The sequence below is a fragment of the Petaurus breviceps genome, unplaced genomic scaffold (genome assembly GCF_028583685.1).
Source record: "Petaurus breviceps papuanus isolate PSGF00001 unplaced genomic scaffold, PetGlider_PUasm1.0 90416, whole genome shotgun sequence".
Lineage (NCBI taxonomy): Eukaryota > Metazoa > Chordata > Mammalia > Diprotodontia > Petauridae > Petaurus > Petaurus breviceps.
In genome coordinates, this window is record NW_027187244.1 from 2,719,862 (window position 1) to 2,726,901 (window position 7,040).

At 38.3% G+C, this 7,040-nt stretch overlaps 1 pseudogene; it reads right to left on the bottom strand.

Annotated features, from left to right (window-relative positions):
• Positions 1 to 1,647: 1,647 nt before the first annotated feature.
• On the bottom strand, positions 1,648 to 5,312 carry LOC138177459 (solute carrier family 2, facilitated glucose transporter member 8 pseudogene; annotated as a pseudogene).
• Positions 5,313 to 7,040: the final 1,728 nt, after the last annotated feature.

Genomic DNA, 7,040 nt, shown 5'->3' on the forward strand with positions numbered 1-7,040 from the left:
ACAAAGTTTAGTTTGGGTTTGAAGAAGAAGAGGGTGATTTTAATGGAGAGTAACACTAGGGTAGAGGGTAGGAGGGAACTAGAAGAAGGGTTAATCTGATTTGTCTCATATAAAACTATGTATGATAATAAATGCTTTGTGACACATAGGTGTTAATTAACAGAGGGGTTATGATGGGCAAAATCAATGGATATATTGGAATATGTATAGTTTGATAGAACAGAAATTTTAACCTCAGCCTTAAATATCTAAGGTTTCATGCTAGTTTGAGGGACTCTGAGCTGTAATAATGAACATGTTATGATTTTGGTGTTTTTATTAGTGAATCTTATATGATACTTATTAATAGAACCAAAACACAAGACCTGGGACTCAAAGCTGTAGAATCATGAGCATTCAAGATTCTGATGGTCTAGTGTAACAAACATGTAATGAAGATTCTAGTCACTAGAGGGAGGGGCTGAATAACGACACTGACCAGAAGAAGGTCACAGTCTCTTGATCACTTAGTGGGAGATGAAAGGAGTGGTTTGAGATCAGTGGCCCATCCCAAATTCTACATGTGAGAACTAGATTCTCACCTTGCCAGATAGCATCACCTACTAGTCAAAATAGATCATAAGCCCATAGGTCCCAGGTGGGAAGGCACCTCAAAGGCTATTTATTCTAATCCTGTTGTTTTACAGATGAAAGAACTGAGGTCTTAATAGGTTATGTGACTTATCTATGTTTATACAGATAGTAAATAGCAGTCATAATTGGAATCTATAGCCTCTGATTCCAAATCCCACATTTCTTCCTAGACATGTCCTTGGTTATTTTTAGATTGCTTCTCTCATTTCATCATTGGTAATATGATACCACTTGTTTACCACTATCATACATATTTCCATTGTTCTCTAGGTCACTTATTGTAATTTTTCAGATATTATTTTATCTAATGGTTCATGAACAAAAGTAACAATATTAATTGCTTGTAATACTGGTGAAACTTCAGATCTAATGGGCCACAAATGTCAAGAATACAAGTTGGATTACTGAAATAAGCTCAACTATAATGGAAAAAATAGGAATAGAATTGAATGTTTCACAATAAAATATTAATTTCTGGAAAAGTATACTTTTCTTCTTGATTAAACTATTTCTAAAGATTAAAAAAAATCATCTGAATGGAAATCAATTCCTAAAATTATCTGCTAGTCTAAAGAGCAGGAAATGGATGTAATACTTTAGTCTTATCCTTTTCATTACATAAAGAAAATTCATAGGTGAAAGAAATCAATGCTGAGACTTCAAAGTTCCTGTAGTTTTCTTATAGCAAATTAACCAAGAATTAACTGTAAATAAGCTCCAACTGGAACTCCATACACCACATTACAACCTACCCAATACATCTGGAGTGAGACCTATTCAATAATGAAAGCTCTCAGAGTCCTCTCTGGAGATGGTCTGCAGAAAAGAAAAAAAAAAATATATATATATATATATATATATATATATATATATACTTGAACTATATTTAGAAGCACATATTGTATATTGGTTCTCTCAGTTCCAGCTAAAGCCTCAAATTCCACGTAGAGATTATGCTTGTTGGGAAATACAGAAAAGTCTCATTTTCAAATCATCATTTTCTTTTCATTTTGTTCAGGCAATGCCCCCTTGTCTGGCAAGGGTGCTCTCAAGACAAAACCTTGAAAATTTTCCTTGAAAATGTGCTTCAGTTTGCTCCAAAGACTTTCCCTTTGTTTCAGGAGCACAGTATAATTTGAAAATTACATGGAGCAAACAGAAAGTAAAGAAACAATAGAAAGTTCCTTATAGAGTTAGAACATGAGGCTGCTGATTTCTTAAACAAGAAAGACCATGATCTATCTGGTAAGAACACAGACTCCACTGGCCAGACTTTTGACTCAGGCTTGGAATATTTCTGATATCTCTAGCCAGGCAATGGGATGCCAGGTTAAGGAAAAACCTATGATAATGAATATCATTCTAAAATGCCATTAAACCACAGCAGTTCAGCATTTTCTCCTATAGACTCTGAATTCAAATATGTGAGAAGACCAGGTAGTAAAGAGCTGTTAGGAATCTGAGGATCAATTTTAAATTTGATGTCAAGCATTACACAATTCAGAGCCATAATAATGCCTGACAACAACAGAAATAACTTCCAGTCAGCTCTGTCCATGACAAGAATTGCTACAGCACTAAAGACCACCTATAGGATGCCCCCTATTACTCAAATAAGGTTACTTTCCTTGAAGTTGACTTCTTCAAAAATGATCTCTGCATAGAACATCATTACATTGATCCCTGAGAATTCTTGAAAAGCCATTAGAAACACCTCAATGAGAAATGACTTGTAAATGGTTGAATTCTTCAACCTTGCTGGTATCTATATGCTTATGTTTCTCTTCTTCCACATCTTGTTCCTGACATAACCAATATAGTAAATTTCATTTTGGCCATTTTTTCCTGCTTCTGTTGCAAGGTAACCCAGATCACATGCCACCTGATTTGGAGCCCACCATTAAGCCACCATTAAACCCCTTTATATTTGTCTTAGTCTTTGTCCTAAACCCTGTAACTTCTTGAAACAGCTTAAAGGCATATCACCCAAGGCATAGTTCCCTGCTCCCTTATCTTTCCATTAAGTTAGTACTTCCCTAAATTAGTAAGCCTTGAAGCAGCATTTTGCATAAGGATTATGGTGCAAATGTGCGTAGACATCATGGGGCAAGTCTATCCAATGCAAGAGACCACCCTGTTCTGGGATGCTGACCCAGCAAGGTCTTCCACCCAGGACTTTGACCAAAGAGGGTTCCCCTTACCCTTCACCCAGAACATGACCCTGACCTGTTCCATGACCCCAGCCTGTTCTTGGAAATTCTATTCCCCCTGTGCCCTCCATCCTGTACCCTCCATCCTATTCTGGGTGGGACCCCATCACATGGAGGGTCCTGGCCTTGTGCACTTGTACCATGTTTCCCAAATTAGCCCTGAGCTATAGATACAAAACAATGGCTGTTCTTGACTTCTGTATGACATTGCTTATGCTAGCTCCTTTCCCCAATTGTGGCTTTTGCCTTTATAAGCATTGCCTGTATCTTAATTAGGGGCTGCTTGATTTGAGTGTATACTCCAGGCAGTCGAGTGCTTAATCAATAAATCCACATCTAAATTTATCTTAAACCCAAGTCTTGGTCTCGCTCTTATTCTCTTCACAACACTTCATAGGTTAGTCATTAGGAATCTTGGGGTTTCTGGTCTGAAGCGCATGAAGCACATGAAATAAAAATAGATAGAGCTCGTCATTGCGAACCAGTGCCAGTGTAGGCCCAGCCTTGCAACATATGGTCTGAATATCCCAGTGATATCTATCAACTCAATGCATGATCCAAGGAGTTGGTAGATTTCTGGGTAAGACTCTTAAGCTATATATACTAGGACAACAAAAGAATTGTATCTACCCAGTAGGTAAGTCAGAAGATGACTCCCATAAAGTATTTTTATTTTCTAGGTCCCATCCAACATGGTGAAGCAACTGTGTAGAGCACAAGAAATACTGTGTAGAGCACCAAGGTCAGTTTGCATTCAACCTTGTCTAGCACTCAACCAACTAAAATATCTACAGTAGGACTCAGAGTCACTTTGGGGTGATAGTTCCCTTGCTCAGGACTCTGGGCCCATATTAATCTAGTAGGAGCTGTGGTTGATTCAAATTTCAGGGTATCCACACAGCTGCAGCCTCCCACAACTGTTAATTCAAGGAAATAAAATAAAATTTTAAATCTGAATGATTTAATTCAGAAGGTCCAGAGTTTGAGAATTTTCAAAAGTTGTTGTTAATGATAACTGTCCACCAATTAACTGTTAATGATAACAGATGACTGTCCACCAATTGGGTGAATTTTCCAATGTAATTAGGACTTATTTCAAGTATGCTTTGATCTAACAGGAAGATGTGCCTGTCTTCTGAGAGGAGACATCCTGCAATCTCCTACCATATGAGTGAGAGTAGTCACCTTTAATTGACTGGGTAGCTAGATTAGGCTGCATCTTTAAAGCTATTTTCGGGACAGTCTCACTATCTCTTGTATGTACTCTCTTTCCTGTTGTGAAGGTGAAGATGACACATAGTTGATCCATAGCACAGGTGCTACAAATGAATTGGGAAGAAGGAGTACCATCCCCCCCCCTTTTTTCCTGTTGGACTCCTTGGCTTAGGGTTTTTCTGTTTTTGTTTGGTTTCCTTTATCCTCACTTTCAGCTGTGAGCAGTAATCCCCATTGGATCCAGGAGGTTAAGTCACAACTACTGGGAATTCAGGATTCATTTTGGAATACAGTTAGGTAGCTTGTTGTAGCTAACCAAACAAATTGCCTTCCCTTTGCCAGAATATGTGGTCATTCAATGGTAGTGTGAGGGAATGAGCCCCATAAAAGGGAGGATCAAGTTTGTATATTTATTGTTACATCTTTTAAATAAATATTCCTTTGCCAAAGATAATATGACTGTTAGTAGTTACATATAACTGGGATGCAGGGAATTCCCCTAAACTTGGGGGAACACAACTGTGGGGGCTAGAGTCATTGGAAGAAGGGCTAGACTCACCTGAACCCCTTAAGCCCCAAACCTTAAGTGGAACAGAGTACCCATGGGGAGAGACAAAATGTAACATATCTGGTCTTAGGACAGTAGTAGCCAGGATTCTCTATTACATTTCATTTCAAGCTCCATTGAGTCATACAGAAATTTTTTGTTTTATTTTCTTTTTCTCTCTCCCAGAGTCCTATAAAGATTTTGTTTTCTTCACAGAATTTCACCTGCTCCTATCATCCTTTTTCCATGTTGTACTATTGACTCTTTGCCCAGATGGTTTTGCCAGTATGAATTTTACTTTCCCCTTCTCTGTTCTAGACAGTTGTAACAATACATCCCATATTTCTCTCAGAAAAAAAGGAATAGCTCTTACCCTATCATGCCCATAAATAGAAAATCAACACTCTGTCAACTCTAGAAAGCCAAAGATCTTTCTAGCCCTACATAATTGTGGTTCTACCTTAGGTTTAAGGAGGTTCTACCTCCTTCAAAAGGGGAAGGTACTTGGGAACAGTGGAAAATTGGCTCAATTTACCTGGTAAACTACATATTACCCAGGAATGTGAGTAGTGTTCCAGATTTACAGCACTGCTCTAGAGGTGTCCCCGACAAGAACACAAAAGCACTCCATGTTGCAAGAGGGTATAGCAATCCAACCTACCTTCCCTGACCCAGGTGATCAATACTGGACCACCACAAATAGCCATTCTTCCTTTAAATCCACCATCAATTACATAACTGTCCCAGCCCTATATCCCTAATTTTCTAATACTAACCCATTGATCAATACCCCTTTATTTAGAACATTTCCCTTGGAGGAAGTATACAGAGATAAGTTAAGTAGTTATCCAAATGTATGATTAGAATTGAAATAGAGATTTACATCTGCCAAAGTTTTTGCCATCCTTGAAAGACGAATTCAGATATCCTTTATCCTACAAAAACTTCCCAGTTCCTAAGAAAGGAATCTCTCCTCAAAATTTCTCCTCTCATTTTGCCTGATTTTTTTCTTTTTCTTAATACATCCTATCTTGAATCAGACTTATTCTACCTAATGTCACACTATTTTTATACATGCCCCCATGTCTATGTGGCAGCTAGGTAGTACAGTGGAAAAAGTGCTGGGCCTGTGTAGCAGCAAGCACCCCAAGCGCGTCCTCAGGGTTTGCTGCCAACACAGGTTCTTGGATCTGCTTTGTTAAAGGAAAGCAACTCAAAATGGGTTAACAAGCTTACTTTAATTAGTCAGACATATATCGTTTACCTCGTTCAGGGGAAAAAGGTCAGCACCCTGAACTTCGAAGTATACAGGCAGAATTATCAAGACAGAAACAGATCAAGTAGACAGCTTTCCAAACTGTCCAACCATTACATCCATACCCAATCAACATCTGGGTTTTTCAAAGCCGGGGGGGCCCTGGACAACGGGTTCCCAGAATCCAGATCAAATCACAGAACACTTCTCAAAGTGAGCCCCCAAAACAAAGCCTCACATCAGGGCTTATATAGCCTTCTCCTGGCTCAGAGAATGTAACAACCTTATTGACCCACTGGCCAATCAAAAAGTATCTACTGAAAAACAAGCCTCCCACCCCAGGCTTCAGGTGCACTTTAGCCTAGGGGCAGGGAAGATCTTCCAAATTTGCATTCCCATTACAGCCTGGAGTCAGGAAAATTCATCTTTCTACATTCAAATCTGGCCTCAGATACTTATTTAAATGTGTAACCCTGGGCAAATAACTTAACCCTGTTTGCCTCAATTTCCTCATTGGTAAAATGAGTTGGAGAAGGTAATGGCAAACTACTCTAGTATCTTTGGCAAGAAAATCCCAAAAGGGATTGCAAAGAGTCAGACATGACTGAAATGATTGAGCAAAAACATGACTATGAAATTGTAAAACTTCTTGAGATCAGAGACTGTAATTTTTATCTTGTTATTTCCCCCATGGCCTGGTATAAAGGAGTTTAATAATTCTGGGTATTTACATTGAATTGAGATAGCAACTTCCATGAGGAAAAGCACCATATATTCCCTAATATTTGTATTTCCCCTTGCATCTAGTACCATGAACTAGTAGGTACTTATAAATGTTTATTAACTGATTGAGTTAATTAATCTGCATAGCCATTATGGAAAATAAATTGACTCAACTATGCTTCTCAGTTTTCCAGGAAAAGCTCATCACAAATGGAGAAGTTTCCTTAAGAAATCACGATAGCAAAAGCCAAAGCTTCTGTTAGGAAGAAAATGCTGCAGAGCTACAATTCTAACTTGGCAAATACATGGATAGAAACCATCCTTTACCTTTTGTGATTACTTCTAATTTTGTGCTACCACTGCTTATTCAACATCTTCCAGATCTCTTATATTATTTGTTTCAGAAATAGCATAGGTTTGGGGGGAGGGAGAGAATTGGAGCAATGAAAGAAACAAT